The sequence below is a fragment of the Gorilla gorilla genome, chromosome 4, assembly GCF_029281585.2.
Source record: "Gorilla gorilla gorilla isolate KB3781 chromosome 4, NHGRI_mGorGor1-v2.1_pri, whole genome shotgun sequence".
Lineage (NCBI taxonomy): Eukaryota > Metazoa > Chordata > Mammalia > Primates > Hominidae > Gorilla > Gorilla gorilla.
Genome location: NC_073228.2, coordinates 93650146 through 93678141, shown reverse-complemented (window position 1 = coordinate 93678141; position 27996 = coordinate 93650146). Strand labels below are relative to the sequence as shown.

The window sequence follows — 27996 nt, the reverse complement described above, 5'->3', positions numbered from 1 at the left end:
TCTGTCAGGCTCTGTCTTTGTTTTCACATGTTTGAATGCTATTTAATAGGGCATCTTAATTGAAAGCAGAGAAATATATAAAAGTAGAGTACAAATATGTTGGATCAGGATTCTGTGACAACAAGTGTGTATGTTCATGATTCCTAACCCCTTAGTGCTTCTCTCTAAGACAGCTACTCTACTTCATAAACACAATATGCAAATGCCATGATTTTCTTCTTGCTGTGGGGGATAGAGCTAGAGTGGAAAGTTGGAAACAGAACTTGCAAATACAAATGTGAACTTAACAGTGACTCTGACATAAAGGAAAAATGGCTTTTCTTGCCAAGAAATACCATTTTTATGAGGAGTGTTTAAGCAAAGAAAATGGAAAAAAAGAAAGGGCACTTACTTTTAACAATGCATTGTGTGTGTATATTTACATAGCCAAATGCATATTTTCTCTAAGCTTTTATTCAGTGTATGAAGCCAGATTAATATCAAACTTTATTTTCTGAAAATTGGATTCATAAAGATAATGAAAGAAGAAAAAGACACAATAAATAAGAAATAAAACCTTTGGTCCCTCTGAACCTAGCATTGCTTGAAATAGAAACATGCTGAAGTTTGGCATAAATATAAAAGTCTCCAGAAGTGAGAATTCTATCTCTATGCCTTAGTTTTTCCATTTGAATAAAGGGGTTAATGAGTTAAAAGACATGAAGCACTGCATTTGCCTGGCACATAGAGAGTGCTCAACATTGTTCTATCTCTTGTGGTTGTTATGATTTAGTCTGTGGAAGTGCCAATATTATGGAATCCGGTGGTAGTAGGTTTTCTTCATAGAATTCTCACTGTCCATTGTTTCTTCTAAAGTTAAAACTATTTGAATTTGTACTTCTCCAAATGACAGGTGAAAGGTGACATTATTAAAACAAGTATATATACATCCACTTGAATAATCACTTACTGATAGCTTCAAAAGATATGTTTTGAGTTTGAGAGTTCCTTTCAATTTCCATTTGTACTGTTCACATCTTCTCCATCTCCTGGTTTATTTTACTGACAGAGTTGGGAAGGATCTCATTTGATGCCCAGATCCATTGACATTCCATCTTAAATTTCAGCAACATGTAAGTCAAAAAGATACGTAAGATACAATGCCAGAGCAGTGAGTTAATCTGGAACAGTTGTGATACATAAACCATCAGTATTGTAGACCTACAGTAGTCTGAATTCATATCCACTTAAACTTAAACGGTGGGACATCAAGAACATTATTACGTAAATACATGAAAGGTAACTTTTGAGAAAATGACTCCAGCAAAAGTGTTATTTAAATTTTTAGCGATCAGTCCTAACTGATGCCCTCTTCATTATAAAAGGTTGAAATTTAGGGAATTGGAAGACTGAATAGTGATTTGTAACTATAGGTGAGTCTAGAGACAAGGAGAGAGGGAAGAGGGTAGAGTTCTGATAGTTGGTCCAATCTCTGGAGCCAAAATCCAAACACCTTTATATGAAGGTATAATATTTTTAAAAATATATGCATCAAATTATCAAATTGTCAGAAATTGTGTTGAGATGATTCTTCATAGTTTCACCACTGTCTTTATTATTGCTGGACATAGAATTTTCAAGAAATACTATTTCTAGGGCATTGAAAGCTGTGAATTGCTGCCCTCGGGGCTTAAATCAGGATGAGCTGAGATGATCCCCGAGACAGCTTTGAGATGTCCTAGCTCTGTAAAAACAGAGCAAAGTACTTGTACAAAGAGTTCTATGGTGAGATGCTCTAAAATTCTTTCACACGTTGAGTAAGAATGAAAATATTTTTAGAGATTTCAAACTCCTAATCACTAAGAAAATAAAAATTATACTAATGCCTTTAATTACAAGTCACTTCACAATATTACTTACCGTAAGATTTTAGTTTTTCTTGGTAAATGCCAGTTAAAAACATAGCAATTACATGTTCTTACAGATTACTTGGTGACTCTATTTCTAAAGTTTGCATGACTTGCCCTCTGATTTTATAACTGAAATAATCTCTTTACCCTATAATTATTTGCTATGTAAATACCTGTCAATAGATGATTGACACTGGCCATTTCCATTTAATTAAAAGGTCAACACCAACATATAAATACTTTTTATTTAATGATATTTGTGCCTATAACCACGCAGGTAGCTTAGAGTCCAAGACAAATTTATTTTTGCTGTGCACACTGAGACACACAATATGAATTTGATGTCACAGCCATATAACATCAAATTCCCCATGTGGCCTTTGTAGATAATAAATAATAAATACACATAGAAATGCTGCATGTAAAATTATTAATCTGTGTATAAACTTATCCAACTTTTGCATAGATTAGGTAATAATAAGAAGTGGGACAAAACTATTCCAGAGAATTTCTATTTAGGTACCAAAATGCACGTATATATCTATTTGTCCTCTTAGCATGCCTCTTTTGAGCACAGCAAAGAAAATGGAAAGTAGAGATGGATAGGACTTACAAAATGTATTCCTCTGTTACTAGGAGCGTCTGTGGGGATAGAAGGGTGAAATGGAGCAGAAAGACAGAGGAGGTCAGATGGGTTATGTGATGGGAGTAAAGAGCAGGCTAATTGAATTTGCAAATGATATGAAATTGGGAGTTGTCAGGAACAGAGGGGAAGACAGACTGAGTGTTAGTAGATGACTTACTTAAGAAGTTGGAGTGAGTTGACATTCTGGAACTTTGAACATTTATACTTTGCATATTTTTGGCTTCTGCTTTGTTCTTTTCCATAGGATTTATTAGTTGCTGTCCTTGAAAATATCCAATAATTATTTTATAGTCCATTCAACAAATATGTACCCAAAATGTTCCAGCCCTTTTTCACCCCAAGGAAGTACATAGAGATTAAAATAATCATTATTTTTATAGCTTTCCTGGCTTAAAGACACACTTGGCCTGGAATGTTTTCATTGAGGATAGGACGCATGGCAATTTGAGTTATTTGGGTGCTACCTGGCTCTTAATATGAAATTTTTGCAAAAGCCAATTCAGAATTTAATCTGAAGGAGAATACCACGGTACAATTTTGCAGATCAAAAACACCCCTTAAATGGGCTATATAAAAACAGATGGAAACTAGTACAGTTTTTGGTGAATTAATAGTTCAAAACTGCCTCATCTATGTTATTCATCTTCAGATAGAGCAATACATTTTATACCTCAAAGGGTTTGGCCTCCTTTGCCATATATGAAATGTCTCATTCTTGCTTTAATCAAGTGTAGCTTGATTTTTGAGTGATGTAAGTGCCTGATTGTCAGTCCTGGAAGGAGAAGTCCCCTTTCCTGAAGTGGGTAGTGAATGAAAGATGTCAGGTCCAAGGCCCTTTGTTCTCACCCTCATTAACCTTCCTTTGCTTTACCTCTTTCCCACACAGCTCTAGTTACTCCAAAAACAAACAAACAAACAAACAAACAAAAAAAAGAAAAAAAAAAGCTCTGGGAGTGAATATAGACTTCATAATATAATACGAAATGAAGAAATGTAGGTCATGAAAATTTCAAGCCTGATAGAAATAGTTAATGCTCATTTATGCAATGACCTATGTTGTTTAATTTATTTATAACTTCTAAATGTTATAACATTCTTTTCAAACTTATCTCCTGACAGTTTTCTTATAGTGCCCTGGGGAAAATTTTAAACTTGAAAGTTTCAACATTTTTGATTTATCGAAGTAAAAGAATTTCTCAGATTCTCTTTTCACTGGGTTTTACATTAGAGAGTTAATATAACTAAAAAAAAATCTCTTCCTAAAAAAAAAGTAAATCACCTCTAGGCTGAGACTGTATTTGGAGAGCTTCTGCTCTAAGGCAATTTGAGGCTATTTACATAGAGGGGGAATCTGGAATTTGTAACTAAAATTATTTAAATGACAAAATTTGTTAAACTGGATGTTATGATAATATCTGATGAACATATACATTTTCTAAAGAAAATTAGATAAAACCTAATTTGGTTAAAACTCTAGTGTATAGTGAAAAAAAGACTTTTTTGAGGGTATTATTTTAGAAGTGTTCTACAGACTGTGAAGTCTCCACTTTTTTTTTTTTTAAAGAAAGATACTTATTCTTAATTACAATAACTGATAACATTGGTTTAGAGGGACAAATCATTTTACAGCCAAATTGCCACTATTGTAGTATTCAGAGCCAAAGTAGAAAATAATATGAAGAAATTGTGTCCTGGAATTTATTTTTTAAAGTATTCTTTACATATTAAGTCACCTATATGTCTGTGAGTCTAGCATGTCACCTTAATAAATCTATGCATGTTTTAGAGCTATAACTTCTTTCAAGTTCAGCAACAGCACTAAACTAAGCCCCTTGAAAGCTTGAAATTTAGCTAGTGAATTGAATATGATTAACATTCAGAGTTCAATAATGACTAACATTATTGCCATACTTCCTTATGCATCCATATATGTGGGGCCCTAAATTACCACCCACTGATTACTACCTAATCTAACAACAAAAGTGTAGGTATATTGCTCTTGTCACTAAAAAGGCTGTGGACACATTCAATGACTGTCACTCAGCTGAACTAGTCCCAGAGTGATTAGACAGCTGCAGGCCATATGGAATATATCATTTCTTTAAAAAAATGGCTTTTGGGGATGGAGGCTATTTTATTTGTTGTACATCTCTCTCTGTACGTGATTGTGTGATTTAGTTATTTTGAGATAATAGCTTAGTATGAAAATTATATCATGCAGAAATTTTAGTCCACCTACATTTCATGACATCTGTTGCCATATTTTTTGGATTGTTTATATTCATAGGTAAGATATTTTTAAAAATGAAGGAATAACTTGAAGTATAAGCTAGATTTCTAATGATGGAGAATGTGTTCTCTTGCTAAAAAGCTGAGCCATGCTGTTCCTTTTTCTCATGCTCTCACTCACCTCCTCTGTACTTCTATTCCACTTACAGGCTTTATCTTCAAAACTCATCTAAGTGTCCTTGCATCTGTCCTTAGATTTGGTCAAGTGTGGTTCTTAGTCTGGGCCCTATGCTGTGGAGACCCTGACTCTGACCATCCCCTCTGTTGAGCCCCTTCCATTGGGCCAGCTCAGGTGGCAGGCCACTGGGGCATGAAACCTCCCCATTAGATAATGTCCCAGCTACTCAGGACATGAGAATTTGCTGCCTCAATATGCCTGAAATCACTCCCAGGGCCTATGCTAGGTGATCCTCCTTAGGGCTCTTCCAGAGGGCATCATTGTGCTTTTCCCCAGGGGCAGAAGGAGGTGGAAATATGTTAACTGAGCACTAAGTTGGTGTTCTACAGGTAGAAAAAGGAATGGTGGGTGGTTTCCCAGTAGCCTTCACTGAACTCATGCTTAGTCCTTAAAAGCGGTAGCTTGAAATCATTTACCAAGAAAGGTAAATTTCCCAACCTCCTTGATAAGGTCAAATGCCTCTGTTATTAGTATAGGCCTTCCAATGATTATGTGGCAATCCTTGCAACAGTTGTGATTTTACACTTCTCTTTGTGATTACATTTTTATTTTATGTAATTGATGCCCATCTTGCTACAGGTCTGTGACCTTAATTAAGCCAGAAAATAGGTTTCTTTCCACTATTGTATACTCCTTCCAAATACATTGGGAAAGCTCATAATAGCTTCCTTATAATGAATGAATAAATGAGGACGTTCTTGCTTTATAATGTTCCTGTGAAAACTAGAAGACCAATGACTCTATGTTGCATTACTATATGAGGCTTGATATATATTTGGTAGCTACTTAGAAAAAAAAATTGTTAACTAAGGGTTGTCCAACCAAGCTGTTAATCAATTTGAATGAATATTACCTAATTAACATTTGTGTGATATCAATTATTTAGTAGTCAAAAATATTGCGGTTTACAAAACCTATTTTAATCTGCCTTACTGAAAAATCAATACACTTCACTGAAAATCCAGGGGAATTAATTGACCTATGTACATACGGACCTCGGAGCTCAAATAGTAACATCAGTTATCTTTCTCTTTCCATCTCTGGACGCTATGTTAGCTTTGATCTCAGGCAGACATCTTCCCCATAGTTACAGCAAAAATGCCAGGCCTTACTCTCACAGCCCAGTCCTGGGTCACATGTTCACCTCTGACCCATGCAAGTCAGACTACCATAATACAGAAATTAAAAAAGAAGGCGAAATAGGTTCCTGAAAAGAAAACTAGTGCACTTTTGCTGTAAAAGCACAAAACTATTAACAGACTCTACAAAACAGAGACTCTTGAGTCCAAGTGACTTAATTTAATGATTTGCAGTCAATTGCTGCCATATGATCGATTGGTCACACAGAAAGAGAACGAGCAGTATACAATGTTGCTTTCTAGCCTGTTTCCTAAAGGACTTCCTCAAGCATCCTGTCTACCTGGTCGTGCTGCTATCACAAAATATCTCAGACTGAGTAATTTATAAAGAACATAAATTTGTTTCTTATGGTTCTGGAGGCAGAGAAGTGCAAGATCTAGGTGTCAGCATTTGGTGTCAGCTGCATCCTCACATGGCAGAAAGGGAGAAAAGGGCAAAGGGGACTAGGATGTTTCCTTTAGCCTCTTGAAGAGCACTAATCTATTCAGGAGAGTGGAACCCTTGTGACTGAATAACTTTCCCCAAAGCCCCACCTCTTAATGCTGTCACCTTGGGGTTTAAAGTTCTAACACATGAATTTAAGAGGAACATGTACATTTAACACATAGGACATCCCTAGGCTTTACTTCGACGGTGGCCCTTCATCACTTCCTCTGGGGCTGAGACAGGGCAGCAGAGAGGTAGGCTGCCCCAGTGAGTGTCAGCCCAGCCATGCTCTTGGGGCATGTATGGACTGTTGACCAAAAACCAGAGTTAAGGAAAGGAGAAGAGTGAAGCTGAGAAGAGCAGAAGGAAAGACTGGGAAAGGAGAAGAGTGTTAGAGTATAGCACAGTCTACAGATTACAATGCTCATGAGACCAGCAAACCACTTCTGCAGGTAATTCCAAAAGAAGAATCCATTTAATATTGTGGGAAAGTGCAGCATTATTTGAACAAGTATAACCTCCCTAGGGGACTACGCTGAAAAATAAAGCTAGTTTTTGTATGTTTGTTTAGAATAGAGAGGTGATTAAGTGTACAGGCTTTGGAGTCCAGTTTTCTGAGTTCAAATTGAGGCTCTGCCAAGAACCAGCCTTGTGATCTTGGTCAAGTTGCTGAATCTCTCTGTCCCTAACAGTCCACATCTTTTCTTTGGAGATATTAATATTATCTACTTAATGGATTTGTTATAAGAAGTAAATGGGTTGATAAAAGTAAAGATTTAAAGCACGGATTGGAACACAACAATCATTTAAAAGTTGGCATAGCTATCAGAATGCATTTGTAAACAGAATAGTTTATATATATTAGACATTAAATTATTAAAATGGGTCTCAATCTTTTTAGACATATGACATAGTGAATCCATAAAACTTTGACTAATGACTAATAAGGGCAAGGGAAAAAACAAACAAGTGGTACTGACTGCACTCAGTATTATGGAATCTTATAAACTAATCACGGAATGTGCCCTGCAATATGGAGTTAAATTTGTACATTTAGGACACAGACCAGCTCTGTGTATATATAGGTTCAAAAACCATTCAGTCCAAGCTTTGAAACTATTGGACTCTGTGAAACTGCAATGTGGTAAGGGATCAAAGGATGAAAATGTCAGTGCCAATAAAGACCGTTTCATGGATTTAAAAGGCTTGTATGACTTGTGTAACAATTAGCATGCAGGAGACAGCCACAAGTTGTGAGCAAGCAAAGAAAACAGATAATAGCTTTCTAACTGGAAATCAGCAAAGTAACAAAGAATATCCATGTGTTTGAATACTTATTCATTTCACCATTTGTGCATTAATTAATTAATCAATTAATTTAACACACTGTGATTGAATACTTAAAATACCAGTGCTCGGAATAAAGAAATACAAACAAGTGCCCCTGATTTCAGAGTACGCCGTCTACTAGTATGGAAAAATATATATATATATTATATATTCCACTTCTACTTGTGAGGAATCAAAATGGCTTCACAGAAAGATTGTCACTAGGCAGAAAGGCATTTCAGTGGGCTAGAAGCCTGATGAAAGGCACATTTGTGGGAAGACAAGTCCTCTGGTATGGCTGTAGCCCAAGGTACAGGGCCAAGGGAAGAAACAATCATTAAATGCCCCAAATGCTGTGTAAGATTTATTTTATTATACATGTGTTAAAGAGGATTTTATTATGAGGCAGGATCAACAGCTTTGCATTTTAGAAAAATAACTTTAGCAACAATATGGAGGTCAGGTGGAGTGTCGTAAGACTAGCAGCAGAGAAACAGGTAAGGAAATGTCCTCAGGTAAGCTATACTAAGGGCTTAAAGAGAAGCAGTGGTGTGGCTAGAGAATTTGGTGATTGGGTGGAAGACTGTGATTGGTAGTATCATTCACCACAATTGAGAATAGGAGGGGAAGTAGATCTTGAAGGAAAGATAATGAGGAATATGTATGGGAATTGTTGAGTTGGAGATGCCTGTGAGCCATCCAGGAAAAGCTCAGGAGGGTGGTATGGGATAAAGTTACAGAAATGTCTGTTATTAGTGGACAGAGAAAGGTAGGGTGAGTAGAAAGAAAAGAGCAAACCAAGGATAGGCTTTGACAATCACTAGTTGCCAAAAAGTATAGAGAGGAAGAAGACGCATATAGGAAACTGGAATAAGAAACTGAGAGGACCAGAAAAAAACTTGTATCATGAAAACTAAAATAGTAGAGAGTGGATGACGCTGTCAAATGCTAAATGGCCAAGCAAAGAATTCCTTAAAAGGAATCTACCAATGTGTGTGCATCAGATGAGAATGATTACAATGGAAATAAGAAATATGGCCACAATATAGTATTTCTGGGCCACTTTCTGAAATATCCATCTGGTAATTGTAGGTTTTCCCCCAAATTGTCTCCTCCAGAATGTCTGCACAAACCTTCCTATATTTCCTCTGTGTTCTTATAATTTATATGATCCTAATTAAGATAATCCTCTAACTTTTTGGATTAGAAATGGAAAGATATTACTAAATAATTTGTACGTATGCTTTATTACTGAATAATATTAAATATATGAGAAACTTTGTATAACTCATACAAACATTATGGAGTTTCAAATTATAGCTGTCCCCATACAATTTGGGCATTACAGAATTGCCTTTTATTAGGCCTGTAACTCCAATGACAGTGCAAGTCACTATGTACCATCTAAAATTAGCCTTCCCCACCAGATGTCTGTGGAAAATCCCATGCACTTCCAGGGAACTTGTGAATTCCTAGGAGATTTACATTGTCTGGTTCCAAGCTTCTACTCTATCAGTTCAGTTTATGGACCATCTCACTATCTTCCAGTGCTGATATCATCTGTTTTCTGTTATTTCTATACCTACAAACTACCACCTAACATCTTTGTGCTTAGAAGCCTTTGCTAAAGTTTTGGAGAGATCCTAGAGGTTTCAGAAAGTTTTGCCTTTTAATTATGAAATGTGAAGCCCTTCCAAGATGACTTTCTGAAATCTCAGGTTCAGAAAGGGGGTCCTCTGGCTGAAAGGCTAGGACAATAGAAAATGTGTACCTCCAGCCTGAATGGTAGAAAAAATCAAAGGGAAAGGAGCATTAGGAATGGCTGTTGAGTGAACAAGCCAACTGACTGTCTACCATTGACATAGGTATTAGTTCATCCTCACGTGAATCCCATGAGGTTAGATTATCATGATTCCCAGTTTTATAAATGAAAAGAGTATGACCCAGGAAGATTAATAAAAGCTAAAAGCAAGGAGGCAAAGTCATTCTTAAACTATACTTGCTTCTTATTTTAAGTTCTAAAAATTGCCAACAAGCCACATGTCAGTCATGACACTGGTCAGAAGAAAAGCAGCAGTCATTTCTTTGGCCTTGTGCTTCTCCTCAGCTCTTCCCTGAACATTCACCCATATTCTTGTGTACCCAGAAAACCTAGTCCTTCCTCTCTTTTCCCAATCTCATCCCGGGAATTCCCATGTCATCTATGAGATTCTCCTGATTGTCCCTATACTAGTAACTTTTGTCTCCTTCAAATGCTAGTATCTTTTAAGTTGTACTAATTTATTTGATACTTGTTACAAATTTTCTGTAATTTCCATTTTTAGCTTCCATTATGTGTCAAGACTTTACACTTTGTAAACTTCTTAAAAATAGAGAAGATAGATCCTATGAATTATAGCTATATTACTCCTACTTTCTTTTCTCTCTGTCCGAATTCTAACTATGTGTCACTTAAAAGACTGGGAATATGATGTCTCTCATAATGATATGCAAACAGGATTTCAAACATAATTCATTTCTCCCAAACTATCATCATTGTTACAAATAAATATTATGAAACTGAAAGTCAGTGGCATCTAATGGCTGATCTTCTATGGGAAATTACGGCCCAGTCCTGCTTAGATAAAGCCTTTTAAAACAAGATTAAGAAGTCAAAGTCCTTTGTTCTTTATGTAATATTTATTGAGCACCTAAAATGTTCTTGCACTATGCAAGATATTGAGGTTATAAAGGTAAATGACAACATAGCACCTGTCATCTTGGAGCTTATAACCTAGTAGGAAATGCCAAAAAAGGAAACATTCAATTAACTCAAAGTGTGGTATGTATCCCTAGTTTGCCTGTAACCTGTTGTCTCCTTTACAGGATTATTTCCTAGGAGTTTGAATCTTTTCCACCCCCATTCTAATTTTCAGATTTATTTCCTGGAATACACCAGAATGCTTTTTATTTATACTTCTTTTGAATGGGCAACTTCCAAATCATTACTTTATTGTGTCTCCCAGTTCATGTTTGCTGTGCATTTTAAAGCTTACCCTCTATGGTAGGCTGCTTCTAAAATGGCCTCTGATGATCTCTACCTCTTGGTATTTATTCTCTTGTGTAATCTTCTCCCCTTGCTTGTGAGCTAGAGCTGGTAACTTGCTTATAACAAATAGAACGGAAAAAAATAATGGAATGTCACTTCTGAGGTTAGGTTTTAAGACTATAAACTCCATCTTATGCATTCTCTCTCTGATTTGTCTTATTTGCTTTGTCATATTGAGAGTGGCTCCATGAAGTAGCCTATGTGGCAAAAAACTGAGGGTGACTTTCAACCAAAGTCAGCATGAAACTGAGGAATTCTTTCCAAAAGCATGGAAGCAACTGACCTGCCAACAATCACAAGAGTGGGCTAGGAAAAGAACCATTCCCCAGTAGGCTTTCGAGATGACGTTGCATCTGACACCTACACTGATGCCTGACTACAGCATTGTGAAAGACCCTGAGAAGGAGGACCCTGGTACTTTGCACCCGGGTTCTTGACCCACAGAAACTGTAAAATAGTAAAATGTTGTTTTAAGCCATTACATTTGGGGTTAATTTGTTAAACAGCAATAGGTAACTAATACAGCTTAGAACACACAGGATTTGTCATCTTGATACACAGACTTGAGGCCTTCTCTTCTGCCCTCATTGTTTTTCCCCAGAAGTCTTCCTAACTTCTTAGAATGTTCTACACTTTAGCTTTATCTCTCTTTGTTTCTCTTCATTTCCAACTTTCTAAATAGCTAACACTATACCGAAGTATATTAAGTATACTAATTCCATATAGGAGGCTAGATTTTGACCACCACTGTAAGAAAATTAAGCTTATAATACCCTATAAGCTTCCTTTTTGTAGAACAGAGGCTTGAAGTCTTGGAAAATAGCCCCTGGAGACAAGGCTAGTCATCAATCTCTGTTACCTAGATGATTGCAATAACTTCTCTATTGGTCTTCCTGACACTAAGGACTCTGTCATCTCCACCGCAAGTCAGGAAGAGCTTTCTGAAATTCAGATCTTCTCATTGCAATGCTATACATCCTTCCTCCACACACACACACACTTAAAACACTTTGAGAAGTTCTCATTAATCTTAGATAAAGGACAGAAGGTCTATTCATGACCTACCAGGGCTTACAAGGTCCAGCAAGCACACACATCTCCAGCTTGGTGTTTCATACCCTTCTCATTCTTTCTGTCCCAGTCACTGCTGCTCCTCATCTGTGCTCCCTCTGCAGTAGCGGATATCTACACCCTGTTTCCTCTGCCAGGATTACTCTTGCTAACTGAGGCATGCTCATTTTCCAAATCACAGCTCATTACTAAGATTTTACTTCATCACTCAAGTTTTCCATGATCTCTTCTTCTATGTTCACATATTACCATATAACTCTCCTCCACAGCATGTAACCCCAATCACAATATTAAGCACTTTTAGTTAAAGTATTCAAATTAACATTTATAGGACTAGACTATTCGCTCCGGGCAGGTAGCATATAATTTTTTTACACTTTGTGTCATAATGCCTGGCAATAGTTGGCGCATGGTAAATATTTGTGAATAAATGAACTAGATAGCACTCAAACTGTTCTTTGTAGTAAATTATATTATTATTAAGCTGAAACCTTAATAGAGTATTAGTCTTGTTTTTCATGTAATATGACCACAACATAGACAAGGAGATAAAAACAGAAGGAAGAAAATATATTTTGAAAGCTTGCCATATATGTATATGAATTACATTTTTCTGCACCTATGTCTTATACGTTAGTCCCACTTTTATGCTGTATGACATTTATACATGAAAAACATAAGAATTTAGTGTTAATTTGTAGCATGTTAAATTTCTGGGCTATTTTGACCAAGCTCTCTGACGTTCCAGATAAATAAATTCTAAAAACAAATTAGTAATTTGATTAATGACTGATTGATATCTAATCCACTTTACAAGACCAGATTTACCATGCAGAATAAAATTTAAGAAGCTCTGATATCTTTAGAAACATCAACAACCAAAAGGCACACTCAAAACAATCTACCTTACAGTGCTTGTTTGTTTTTTTTTTCCTACTTTGCTTGGTCACATTTTTCTTTGATGCTATTAGTTTTCATTAGAATCAGGCTGATACTTTTCCTTAATCTTTGTTCCTCTGATTAGTCTCTCCTCAAAACTAATTTTAAAAATAATGCTCCAAGCTTTTGAAATATTGAGTTCTTCAAATTTAATTTTCCTCATTTTGTTTCTTATTTATACTCTGTAAATAAATATATATATTTCAAATTGAGACAGACCTTGAAACATAATGTGTCTTTATATAGCTGTGATCCACCCACTCAGAAGAAAACAATCCATGAACATAGAGTTTAAAATATATCACAAAATTCACACTTCATGCTGTGCCAATTTAATACAAACATGCCACATCCCTTGCATTAATAACCATAGATGATGACTGATAGAAGACGTTCATAAGATTGTAATTTTAAAGTGAAATTAGTTTATAGATCATAAAATATTTGAGTAATGAAATTCAGATACACAAAAAACCCATATCTGCATTTATCCACAGATGATCAGAGTCTATAATGTCATATCTGATTTATTATGCATACAAGATAATTTAAAAACCATGCCATTTTACTTCCTTGTCCTTAAGAGAAGACCAGAATATCCATTTTTTGCACTTTTCCTTCTAGAATTTTATTAAAACAATAATTTGATGATATTTATGGGATGAGAAAATAATTTTATTAGGCACTTTTGGTGAGAATTGCTTGAATTAACATTTCTAAGGATAAATTATTACACTGCAACAGATCTCTCATTCATCACCAGTGACTTACGGGATTACTTGAACCAACTACAAAACCCAATATTTAGAAAATAATGTTAAATATTCTATGAATTTAAAACAAAATCACATTGCAGGTTATTAAATTTGCTAATACTACTTACTAACCAACCCTAAAAGAATGTACCTATGGAAAAATAGATAATAATCAACATTTCATGTAGATGCTACTATATGATGTATGTTCTAGCAACCAAAATGTTATTATAAGCCAAATATGTTTATTTGTCTCAAATTCTCAAAAGGATTTTCCAATCTAAGTCACTAAATACTATTTTGAAGAGTCCATCAATATTAAGGCTTTTTCTTGAAGTGAACCCAAACACGAATGTTTTCCTTTATTTTATCCCTGAGTATCTTGTATCAGGAAAGAAAAAAAAATTAGAGTGAAATCTAATAAGAATACTAATGTTAGACAAATGGACTAAAATCTCATTTAAAAGTTATCCGTAGAAAATAAAAGTATTTTGTAAAGATTTCTTCAGGAAGTCATCCTTGTTCCAGGTATACCTCTCTAATTTGAATTTGGGGAGGCAAAGTGACATAGTGGAAAAATATCTGAACTGCAACTCAGAAGACAAGCCACAAGTCGGAAGAATTCCAAAAGAAAACATCATAGGTAAATATTTCGTGCAAGAATATTTTTCTCAATTCACTTTAAAATGATACATTATTCTAGCAGAAATATTCCATAACAATGTAGTGTTCTACAAAAATAAACATCCATTTTTATTATCATTTGTTATATCTTATGTTTTTTGTTTTTTATTTGTTTAATTTTAAGGCCTAAACTTTATTATATGTGGGAAATAGTCTATGCTTTTATATTTACTATAAAAGTAATAAATAGACTGGTTATCTATTCACAAAACATGTTTTGTTTATACAAACCACTTGTGTAAATTCTACTGCCTCCCTTCAGTTAGCTGTAGCTCTGGACTCAGTGCTGGGCAGTGGATGTCAGCAAATGTGACACAAGTCACTTTCAGGCCTTGCCCTCTAATGTGTGAAAACCCATGCTCTTTCTCTTATTTAACTTGAAGCAGACCAGCCTGGGGTTCATATACTGAATACATGAACAAGATGGAGGGAATTTTGTTCCTGAATCACCACGTGCAGGAGAACTGCTCATGGATTGATTGCAAATGTCTATTTTGAAATTTTCTGAGCAAGAGATAAATTCGTGCTGTATTAAGCCACTGATATTTTAATACAGCAGCTATATTTTGTTTTACATATCAATATTTTAATTGAGGTATAAGCTATATACAAAGAAATGAATATTTTCTGTGTACAGTTTATGAGTTTTGGCAAATTGTATGTAGTCACCACCACAAAATAAAAATATTGAACTGTTGTATCTCCTCAAAGAATTCTTCATGTGCCTTTGTAGTTAATATGTTTGATCACCCTAATCCCTGGCAACTACTGACTTATTTTATTTCTCTATAATTTTTCCTTTTTCTGAAATGTAAAAATTAATAAATTCATAAAGTACATAGACTTTTTCACTTAGCTTATATATTTGACATCCATCAATGTAATTGCATGTATCAAGCATTCATTTCTTTTTTATTGATGAATAGTATTCCACTGCACAGATGTTCCACAGATTAACCTTTCATGGAGGACATTTGGGTTCTTTCAGTTTTTGGCATTTATGTATAAAGCCACCATAAACATTTGCCTACAAGTTTTTGTGTGAACATAGATGATCACATCTCTGAAATAAATACCTAAGCAAAGGATTACTGGGTCATGTGCTGAGTGTATGTATATCCTTATAAGAAACTGAAAAGTTATTTTGTGAAGCATTTGTAGAATTTTGCATTTCATCAGTAATGTATGAGTTCCAATCATTCTGTGTCATTGTAAATAGCACTTACTATTGTCAGTTTTTGTTTGACCATTCTCATAAGTGTGCAGTGGTATTTTATTAGTTTATATTGCTGCATAGCAAAGTACCACAAACAAAGCACCTTAAAGCAACACAAATTTATTATCTCAAGTGTCCTGTGAGACAGACCGCTAGTCACAGATTAGCTGGAAACTCTGTTCAGGGTCTCCCAAGATGGAAATCAAGGTGTCAGTGGAGCTGCTATCTCATCTGAGGCCTAGAGTCCTCTTCCAAACTAATTCAGGTTGTTGGCAGAGTTTGGTTTTTTATATTTTAAGACTGAGGCCTCTGTTTTCTTGCTCTCGATTGGCCTGAGGCCACTCTCAGTTGCTGGAGGTCCCTCATTCTCAGGTCTTCTCACAAAATGGCAGTTTACTTCTTTGGAGCCAATAGGAGCATTGCTCTGATTTCCTGTTTCTAACCACTAAACCCTCTTTTAAGAGCTCACCAAATTAAATTAGATCTACCCAGATTATCTCCATTTGAATTAGCTAAAAATCAACTGAGGAGGGATCTTAATTATATCTGCAAAATCCCTTCACCTTTGCCTTATAACATAGCCTAATCATGGAAGTGATATTTCATCATAGTTACAAGCTCTATTTACACTCAAGGAAAGGGGAATATACAAGGGCATGGATCATTGTGGGGCCATCTTAGAATACTTCCTTCCATATAGCTCATTTTGGTTTTAATGTGCATTTCCCTAATCACTAGTGATACTGAGTATACTATTTACAATATCTGTTAATGAACTTGCCTGACAACTGTATTTCTTCTTCATTGAAATGGCTGTTGAAATATCCTGACCATTTTTTATTGGTTTGTTTGTTTGTTTTCTTAGAATAGAGCTTTAAAAATTCTTTATTCTGGAGAAAAATCCTTCATCAGATATGTATTTTACAAATATATTCTCCCATCTGGTCTTTCTTTTTTATTGTCTTAACATTATCTTTTGAAGGGTAAAATTTTTAATTTTAATGAAGTCCATTTTATATATTTTTTCTTTTATAGTATATGCCTGTCATATTATACTTAAAAAAATATTTACCTAACTCACATTCACTCACAAAGATTTTCTCCAATGCTTTTATAAAGAAGCTTTCTAGTTTTAGTTTTACATTTAGGGATATGATTTCCTTTTACTTAATTTTGCTTAAATCAAAAGGTATAACTTAAGGTTAATTATTTTGGTCCTCAATGTTCAATAGTTCCAACATCACTTGTTGAGAAGACCATCCATTTTCCATTGTCTTTTGCAACTTATCCAAAAATCAATTCACCATATATGCATGGGTCTATTTCTGGACCCTCTATTCTTCACAATTGATTTATGTTTCTATTCTTTCTCCAGTATAATACTATCTTTATTACTGTGGTTTGAAAAGTAACTCAAAGTCTGCTAGTATGAGCTGCACAGCTTTATGGTTCTTTTACGTGCTTAATTACATTTTAATATTAAGTATGATGTTGGCTGTAAATTTTATTTTTAAGTGTCTTTTTTAATGGAGTGAGAAAGTTCCCTTTGATCCCTAGTTTCCTGAGTTTTTATCATGAGCAAGTATTATATTTTGTCAAATGATTCTTCTGAATTGATTGAAATGATCATGTGTTTTTCTTTTCTCTTCTTTAGTCTATGGGTACAATGGAATTACTTTGATTAATAATGTTAAATCGCCATTTGTATATATTGCTGTATTCAATTTTGCTAAGCATTTGTACATCTATATTTATGAGGCATATTGGTTTGTAAGTTTGTTTCCTTGTAATGGCTTTGTCGGATTTGACTTTCAGGGTAATGCTAGCTTCATAAAGTAAATTAGAAAACATTCTCTCTTCTAATATTTTCTGAAAATTTTTACATTGAATTGGTATAACTTTTTTCCTAAATGTTTGGTAGAATTCACCAGTAAAGCCATTAATGAACCTATCTAAGTTTTTTGTTTGTTTGTTTCCATTGGAGGGTTTTTAATTAAAAATTCAATTAATCCAGTAAATACAAGATCATTTAGTTTATCTGTTTTTCTTGAGTGAGCTTTGGTGGTTTTTCTTTCAAGGCATCTGTCCATTTTTTCTGCTGCCAACATTTATGGGCATTACATTATTCATAATATTCTTATGTTATTATTTTAATATCTGCAGGTTTTTAGTGATTCATTTCTTTCATAGTTGATATTGTTAATTTCATATTCTGTCTTTTTTCTTGCTAAGTATGACTAGAAATTTATCTATTTTGTTAATTTTAAGAAAATAAATAGCTTTTGGTTTTTGTGATTTTCTCTACTGTTTTTTGGTTTGCAATATCATTGTTTTCTGCCCTCATCTTTACTATTTCCTTCCTTTTGTTTACTTTTGCTTTTCCTTTCTTTTTCTAGTTTATTAACATGGAAGCTTTGATTTCAGACTTTCGCTCTTTTCTTAAGTAAGCAGTAATGCTATAGATTTCCCTCTAACTACTGAATTAGCTGCATCCCACAAATGATGACGTTATGTTTTTATTTCCTTTAAATTGAAACTATTTTCTAAATTTTTTTAAGACTTATTTTTTAAGTCATGAATTATGTTGAAGTGTATTGTTTCATTTCCAAATACTTGAATATTTTCCAGGTTTACTTTTGTTATTGATTCCTAGTTTAATTTTGTTATGCTCAGATAATAGATTTTATGTGGTTTATAAATGGCATTCATGCATGTAAATAGGCATGCACTTTGCTTTCCTTTGCTGTTAGGGTAAGAGTGTGAGTCAATCTGGTCAGAGGGTTAGATGGGTTTACTTTTCATCGTTGCTTTGATTACCTTCAGTGTACACTGACTTCAAATTTATCTGGCATTAGCATGTTCTTGGCATGGCACTTGTTTATCAGAGGGTTTTCTCATTATTTCTTCCTCACTGTCAGCATTAGGCTGTACCCCTGTGCTTTTATCTCAGAGTCTCTCTTCATGCTCTTGCCCTTCCCCCAGAGGTGCACTACTGTTTCTTGCTACTCTGTGCTTATTAGCCTAGTGGTGTGAAACTGGGGAATTCTCTGGTGTCTTTATACAGCATCATTCCCTTTGTCATTGGCATAACCAGGGACTTCCATTTCCTGACTCTCTGCCAATAGTGGAGGGATTAATTTCTCTCCTACCTCTAGGTACAATGGGTTTACACCTGTATCCTGGAATGTCAGGGGTTGTTGTCTTTCTCACAACTTTAGACTTTTGCTTCATTGGGGGAAAGGATCTGCACAGGATCTCTGGGTTTTCCTACAGTGACAGCCTTATCCACTTGACCTAGTGGAAATTTATGGAGAAGAAACTTTGAGTGGATGTAGACTCCCTTGTGTTTTGGCCTCCCAAAGGTTCTCTGCTCTCATGTTAATCCACAGTTTAGCAATGTGTTAAAAATTTAGCTGAATGTTTCTTAACTGCTTTGTTTAGCAGCTCCATCTTCCTCCCTTGCTCTGCTCCTGGTGGGTCAGTATTTGACATCCATATTTCCTTGGAAGCTTCTGTTTTTCTTTGGATTTCAGGCTACCTGGTTGTCCTCCAATCCCACTACCCTGATGGGTTCAAGGAGAGCTATCATTTTGTAAATTATATAGCTTCTTTTTATTGTTAGAAAGGAGCCAACATTCTTTTCCAATTTCTGCATTCTAAGAAGCCAGGCATTAACAGTACACTTCTAAATATCTTATACATATTGACTGTTACAGTATCATTAATTGAGAGCTGTAAAAGAGAAATCTGTAAGAAGTAGCCTGTATTTATTAGTTGTAGGTGTGTGTGTGTTTTGTTTTTTTTTGTTGTTTTTTTTTGTTTGTTTTTGTTTGTTTTTGTTTTTGAGACAGAGTCTCGCTCTGTCACCCAGGCTGGAGTGCAGTGGCACGATCTTGGCTCACTGCAAGCTCTGCCTCCCGGGTTCACGCCATTCTCCTGCCTCAGCCTCCAGAGTGGCTGGGACTACAGGCACCCACCACCATGCCCAGCTATTTTTTGTATTTTTAGTAGAGACAGGTTTCACTGTGTCAGCCAGGATGGTCTCGATCTCCTGACCTCGTGATCCACCCACCTCAGGCTCCCAAAGTGCTGGGATTACAGGCGTGAGCCACCACGCCCAGCCCAGTTGTAGGTGTTAAGGATACCACTGTTGTCTGCACTTTACAAATGAAGAAATTGAGTTTAGGGAGTTGTCCAACACTCTCAAGGTCATATAGCTAGTAATGACAGAGCTAGACTTAGAACCAGATCTGACACCAAAGTTTATGTCCTTGTACTTTACAGTTTAGAATCTCACATGGAAAATATTAACCATGCACATACACCTTCACAGAGACTATTCATTGAAATAAAAAATAGATTTTAAAGATGAATTATCAAAGTAGCCATCTCCTCTGTGATAGGGATTGTCTTCATTCTTTTATCACTAGCATTTAGCATACTTCTACATAAATGTTTTCTGAATGAGGTAGTTAATAAGTTATTGAACAGGTAAATGGGTAAATTACTCTAGGGAATTTAAATAGAAAATTTCCTGATAGTATTTTGCTAGGTGAAGTTGCAGGCAACATACCAATATTTTCACAGTAGGACATATTTCCTGATAGCAACTTTTTTCATAAAATTTGTTGCAAATGTCCTCTGAGCTTTATTTTTCACAATGGTGACACATTAAATAGGAACAGTAATATGGTTTGGCTGGGTACCCAGCTGAATCTCATCTTGAATTGTAACTTCCACTATTTCTACATGTCATGGGAGGAACCTGGTGGGGGGTGATTGAATTGTAGAGGTAGGTCTTTCCTGTGCTGTTCTCGTGATAGTGAATGAGTCTCACAATATTTGACGGTTTTAAAAACAGGAGTTTCCCTGCATAAGCTCTCTCTTTGCCTGCTGACATCCATGTAAGAAGTGACTTGCTCCTCCCTGCCTTCTGCCATGATTGTGAGGCCTCTCCAGCCATGTTGAACTGCAAGTCCATTAAACTTCTTTATTTTATAAATTGCCCAGTCTCAGGTATGTCTTTATCAGCAATGTGAAAATGGAATAATATAATAAATTGGCACCAGTAAAGTGGGGTGCTGCTGAAAATGTGGAAGCGACTTTGGAACTGGGTAAGAGGCAGAGGTTGGAAGAGTTTGGAGGGCTCAGAAAAATAGAGGAAAATGTGGGAAAGTTTGGAACTTTCTAGAGACTTATTGAAATGCTTTGCCCAAAATATTGATAGCGATATGGACAATAAAGTCCAGGCTGAGGTGGTCTCAGATGGAAATGAGGAACTTGGGAACTGGAGCAAAGGTTATTCTTGTTAAGTCTTAGTAAAGAGGCTGGTGGCATTTTGCCCCTGCCTTAAATATTTGTGGAACTTTGAACTTGAAAGGGATGATTTAGGGTATCTGGCAGAAGAAATTTCCAAGCAGCAAAGCATTCAAGATGTGACTTGGGTGCTGTTAAAGGCATTCACTTTTATAAGGGAAGCAGAGTATAAAAGTTCAGAAAATTTGCAGCCTGACAATGTGATAGAAAAGAAAATCCCATTTTCTGAGGAGAAATTCAAGCTGGCTGCAGAAATTTGCACAAGTAATGAGGAGCTGAATGTTAATCCCCAAGAAATGGGGAAAATGTCTCCAGGCATGTCAGGGGTTTTCATGGCAGCCCTTCCATCACAGGCACTGAGGCCTAGGAGGAAAAAATGGTTTCGTGGACCAGGCATAGGGTCTTTGTGCTGTGTGCAGCCTTGGGACTTGGTGCTCTACATCCCAGCTGTTCCATCCATGGCTGAAAGGGGCCAATGTAGAACTCAGGCCATGGTTTCAGAGGGTGCAAGCCTGCTGCCATCCATGTAAGATGTGACTTGCTCCTTCCTGCTTTCTGCCATGATTGTGAGGCCTCTCCAGCCATGTTGAACTGCAAGTCCATTAAACTTCTTTCTTTTGCAAATTGCCCAGTCTCTGGTATGTCTTTATCAGCAGCGTGAAAATGGACTAATACAAAGGGGATTGAGACATTTACAGAAAATATTATTGTGATACCAAAGGCTCTCTGCTAGTTATTTAACTGAACTAATCCCCCATGTTTATTTACAACATTTGAAGGACTATATTTTAGAATAAACTAAAGAGGGGCAATATAAATCCATAAAGAGAGGAGTTGCAAAGGAATAGAAAGAGAAAAAAAGTAATGAATCATAGTTGAGTTTTTGGAAAGCATTCCAGGGTGGTTTCTTTACCTGATCAGAAATGGGTTCAATAAGATCATTTTATTGAAGAACTGAGAATGTCATTTTGCCCACACAAGCCAAATATGAACTCTTCAATGCACAATAGCCTAATGTGGTTAACTATGTGTGGGTGAATCTGATGCAGAAATGTATTCTTTAAGAGTAGGCATGTGTTGACAGTTCTTGTGCAAATTTATATGAACGTCCCCGAAACATTATACAAACATTTGAGATCATTATGATTATTAATGAACTCTCAGTGAATATGCAATGCTTTTAAGCAGCCCTCAGAATAAATAGTAATTATTTAGAAAATCATAATCTCAATTATCTCTTTGTCCATCCTAGGGGAGAGCCTACTGAATTTTTAGATTTTTTTTCAATTGTTATCTTTCCAGGTTATTTAATGTTCAAAAGAAATGAATTTATTTTCATGTTTTTTGTTGTTGTTGTTGTTGATAGAAACAACAAAAAAAGAGCCCTGTAGGTATTCTAAAAGCAAGGTTTAGTATAGCTGTAACACAGTATGAATACAACCATTTGGCTTCCCAAACGGCTTCATGAAATTCGACAATTCTCCGGTTTTTATTTTAAGAATAGTCTTTCACTCCTATGAAATTGAGAATTTGAAGATACAAGTGTCAGAAAACAAATTACACTGCTTGATCTTCTAATAAAGTAATATGATAATACTTAGTAAATTATTATACAAGAACATCTAAGCTTTTGAGACATTTGCTAAACCAGAGCAGACCCATCATATAAAGCAATTTTTATTTAAGCCGTTTGATGTGGGACAATTTAACATATCCAGGCACATAACTAAGCAGATACTCAGGGATTTAAAGAATCAGGAATTATAATCCATGCTCTGTTTTACCTTAGAAAAATCACTACACATATTGTCTAGTGCTCCTTTTCCAGGTTGAGTAACATATAATAAAAACACACCTAATAAAATATTCTTACACAATCCCTTGCTATTTTTATATTTATTTATTTTTTTGAGATGGAATTTCACTCTTGTCACCCAGGCTGGAGTGCAACAGCATGGTCTTGGCTCACTGCAACCTCCACCTCCCGGGTTCAAGCGATTCTCTTGCCTCAAACTCCCAAGTAGCTGGGATTATAGGTGTGCAACACCATTCTTGGCTAATTTTGTATTTTTAGTAGAGATGGGGTTCCACCATGTTGGCCAGACTGTTCTTGAACTCCTGACCTCAGGTGATGCACCTGCCTTGGCCTCCCAAAGTGCTGGGAATACAGGCAAGAGTTACCATGCCCAGCACCTTACTATTTTTAAATATTGTATATTTAAAAATAATGTTCTAAGTTAACAACACTTTGTATAGTTTTTCAGTTTGTGCCAACTTAAGAAGATTCCTAAAATCTTCATTTTTCTTCCCTTAAGTACCTTAAACAATTACAGGTTGTTATCCAGAGTCTGAATTGCAAGGTGTTTTTCCAGAAGTTTTGGAGTATAAGAGAAGGCTGGCAGGAAAGAGAGAAAGAGAGGAAATTGTATTTGAGGTCTATATCTCACCTTGTAGTTTACTTTCTTCACTAGTGGGTGATATGATTTGGCTATGTCCCCACCCAAATCTCGTCTTGAATTGTAGTTCCCATAATCTCCATGCGAGGGACCTGGTCATAAGTAATTGCACTGTGGGGGTCATTACTTCCATGCTGTTCTCATAATAGTGAGTGAGTTCTCATGAGATCTGATGGTTTTATAAGGGGCCTTTCATTCAGCAATTCTTGCTGTCGCCATGTGAAGAAGGATGTATTTGCTTCTGCTTCCACCATGACTGTAAGTTTTCTGAGGGTTCCCCAGCCCTATGGAACCGTGAGTCAATTAAACCTCTTACCTTTATAAATTACCCAGTCTCGGGTATGTCTTTATTAGTGGCACAAGAATGGGCTAATACAGTAAATTGGGACTGCAGAGAGTGGGGTGCTGTTACAAAGATACCCAAAAATATGACAGCCGCTTTGGAACAGGGTAACAGGCAGAGGTTGGAACAGTTTGTAGGGCTCAGAAAAAAAGAGGAAAATATGGGAAAGTTTGGAACTTTGTAGACTTGAAGGGCTCAGAAGACAGGAAGATATGGGAAGGTTTGGAACTTCCTAGAGACTCATTGAATGACTTTGACGAAAATGCTGATAATGATATGGACAATGAAGTCCTGGCTGAAGTGGTCTCAGATGGAGATGAGGAAACTGTTGGGAACTGGAGTAAAGGTCACTCTTTTACTTGTATTTATTTGTTTTCAGAGCTATAATAAACACACTCATGACCATTCATATCGAATATGTATATTATTTGTGATTAAATAGCCATATTACTAAAATAGTTGTAAGTAAGTGTTTGATCAAATGAAAATTAAATGATATATACTGTGTGACTCTCTAGAGGAAGGCCTCCTCATATCTTTATCAATAAAGAAAATACCTTTTTCAATTATAACTTGTCAACTAGCGTAATTGTAAATCTGTGAGATCCTCTCAGTATCAAAATGTTTCTGAAGTTACTTACTGTTATAACTCCAACAGATCTCCAACTTTATCTCATTGAGAAGCCAGAAAATATACTAAAGTCTCTGTGGTTAGTTTGATTTGCTGACCATTTGGTCCTTGGGAAGTTTTGTTACCAGTAGCAAATCTCAACAGCCATGAATAAAGCCAAACCTCATTTTGGCACAGTACCACTGTTTGGTCATTTCTATGGGAAAATGTGTTCTGCTGTCCAACCAACTAATTTTAAAACAAATGTTGGTAATGCAACCATGAATAAAAAGAGAATACTTCATATTAATTTAAACCATGTAATTTTGCATTAGCTACTATTATATTGAGTCTTATGGTGTCCCACTCAAGGTGCATATTTTTTATTAGGGTGCCTTTTCCTTGAAATCTAGGACTAAAATTTGTCATTTTTCACTCACTCTTCGTCTCCTCCCTTCCTCTCTTCTTTCAATCAGTATTTATTTAAATTCCATCTTAGGTCAGTAACTGTATTATAGAAGATTTCAGTCACCCCAGGCATGATTTAGAAACAAAATATAAATCTTTTTTCTGTTGATTTTTTAAGTTAGCTTTTTTCTAATATCTTATCCTCATACCATACAATCCCTAAATAGTTCTAAAATTCCAGACCTGAAATGACTGAGGTAGCATTCATGAATTTTTTTAAGTTTTATTATATATTTATTATATTTAATCAATGTCAACTGTAAACACAAATATTAGGCCATTGATGCATTTTTTCTATATCTCTTTTCATTATGTTTATATATGTCTTTATCCAATTTTAATCAGAGGGCAAACATAATTTTGCGTGCCAATTTTTCATGTAACATTACTTTGTAAGTATTTGCAATGTTGTGTTTCACTGCATCACTCATAAAGAATACATAAAGTTCTGTCTAATTAATGGATCATAATTTACTTTTCTCATTTTTGACATGTAGTTATCTATTTTTTAAATAGAAAACTATCCCCCCAAATAGTAGCTTAAAACACAATTGTTTGTGTCACAATTCTATGGGACAGAAATTCAGATAAGATACTGCAGGGACATCTTACCTCTGCTCCTAAAATGGGCTGGGACTCTGTTGGTATTATTCAAATGGCTGGGGGACTGGTTCATATGTTTGACTTGTGACTGGGGTCATATGTCTAATTCCTTGGTTCTCCTCTATGTAGATTCTCCTCCTGGCTGGGGCTTCCTTTCATCATGGTGGTTTCAGAAGCTTCAGATTTCTTACAGTGTGGCTGGTTTTATCCCAGAAGAAGCTCTCACACATGCTAAAGAGTAGGACTAGAACTGGTATAGTGCTGCTTCTGCCACATTGTATTGGACAAGGCCATCCCAGATTCAAGGACAGGTAAAACAGATTCCCCTTCTCCATGGTGAACTAGCAAGTATATACACAGAAGGAATGAGCTGATGATGTCCATCTTTGAAGATTACCTGCTACATTCATACAATCCATTTGCCAGTGATCATCCTTGTCTGCTTTGGTTGACTGAATTTTGCTCCCTCCCTAACCTTAACTCACAATTGAACCCGTTCATCAGAAATCCCAGAAAATCTGACATACCAATAATTTTTTGTAGCTTTTTAGAATAGCTCTACTGAAGGTTTGTGGTGACATATATAAGTGACCATATCACTAAGCACACAACATTTTACATAAATGATTCCTATTTTCTTTACAGAGTCTTTCCCTACAATGGAATTCTTGTACCAACTGCCAAAATGACGATTTTTCTCCCATGACATTGCGTATGAGTGTAGCAGCTTCACAGCACACTTGCCAGAACTTAGTAGTGGTAGTTAGTTATTTTGTAATGTTTTATTATGAAATAGTACAAGTACCTATGAAAGTAGAGAGAATCATATATGGCATGCTCTTACAGGCATCACTCAGCTTTAAGGATTATCAACTCATGGCCAACTTTGTTGCATCTATATCTTGCCCAGGTACTAGCTACCCTTCCACCACTTCTCTGGTTATTTTAAAGCAAATTGAAGATATCATATAATTTCATTTATAAATTCTTCAGGATGTTGGTACTAAACTTAAGTGGATAATACTAGCCTAAAGTGGACAATTGTCACATCTTGGGCCCACTGAGCCTGTTCCCAAATAATAGTAGCAAAAAGAAACCATCCAATGCCTAGAGCTGTGATCAGAAACTTAGTTTTTTACTCTGAATACAGGGAAAAGGGAACTGAAATACAGATATTCTCAAACTCCTGCCTAGTTGTAAATAGTTCAGTTAGGAGCCTTAAAGGAACAAAATTAGAGGAGCACGTCCATGGAAGACTGAGGCAGAGGTGATGGATCAACCTATAGAATTGGGCATAATGGAGGCAGATGCTTGTGTTTCATGTGAATGCATATGGCAGCAATGTTCTTAAAAGTTACAGGGATATTCTCTTGCTAGTACAATGAGCTCATGAAGAATATGTATGTGCTCCTTCTCAATAAGCCTGACCATGCTATTGCCACTGCTAAAGGCCTTTAACTTACTTGCCATCAGCAGAAACAGATTCTCATCATTCAATATGGCAGCATTCCTCAAGGCGACTGTCAGCTACTCTGGCAGTTTTGCTATGTCAATCCCTTCCACCCTATATGAACAATGATAAATTCTTACCAGGTGTATCTTTATTCTGCACTGAATATTTATTTGCCTTTCAATTCTGAAATGCTGCTACCATCCTCATTACTTCAGGGCTCAACAGAATGTCTTACTTATCAACATGGAACCCATACGATGTTGCTTCAAACCAGTAAACTTTATTTTTGTGATAAAGAAGCTGTTACAATAGCCCCAGAATATATTCACTGGTCTTAACATATGTTCCTCATTTAGAAGCAGCTGGCTTAATAGAATATTGGAGGGTCATCTAAGGTACCAGCCTGGGATTTGGGCTCTGTCCTCCGTAAGTTGGTTTATGTGCTGAATAAAAGACCATCATCAGATGCTGTGTCCTCAGTAGTGAACATATGGACTCCAAAAAACGAGTTAAGTGTGATCAGCCCCTCTCATCATCATACCTTATAACCCAACTGTGAAACTGTTTATTCACATTTGCATAGTCATGTTCTGCTAGATTTGAGATTCTGTTTTCCATGTGTCCAGCAGCGGATTCTTCTGCCAGGGTACACACTTCAGGCTCCGCCTGAAGCTCTGACTACCACCTGGTTTCTTTGAATTCTGAAAGGCAGATAAACTATATTCTATATTGGAACAAGTAACTGACCTTGATGCACTTGCGGTTGCTATTACACCGTAAAAGTAGATAAGAATAGTTTCAAACTCAGTGTCTTTCTAAAGGCATCTCATGATAGTTCTGGGCCCTGTATCCTGTAACAGTTTTCCACCTAGGGAAATGGTATTTACAGACCATAATAAGGGTGTAAGTGATGCTCACTGCTACTCACTTGATCATGTTTATAGTCTTTTTTTAAATGTAGGAAAAGGTCATGATCTTCTTGATACTTTCAACTCAAATTCAAAATTACTTGTGTTTTAATTAACCTCCATTTTTATTTGTATCTCCTTTCTCCTCAGGGAAAACCCAAGATGTAAATGACACCACATAATGATTGA

The 27996-nt window shown here is 35.9% G+C and overlaps 1 long non-coding RNA gene across 7 annotated transcripts in view; it reads right to left on the bottom strand.

The window, feature by feature from the left end:
* The window catches only part of LOC134758564 (uncharacterized), a 281470-nt gene that overhangs the window by 22531 nt on the left and 230943 nt on the right, over window positions 1-27996 (bottom strand). For 4 of the 7 annotated variants that reach the window (XR_010133896.1, XR_010133899.1, XR_010133895.1 and 1 more), the window contains 2 exons: window positions 2693-2797; window positions 950-1094 (listed from right to left, as the gene is read on the bottom strand). The exons of 2 other annotated variants lie outside the window; for them this stretch is intronic. This is a non-coding gene — a long non-coding RNA (uncharacterized lncRNA). The remainder of the gene's footprint in view (window positions 1-949; window positions 1095-2692; window positions 2798-27996) is intronic. One more of the 7 variants, XR_010133898.1, reaches the window with a different exon arrangement.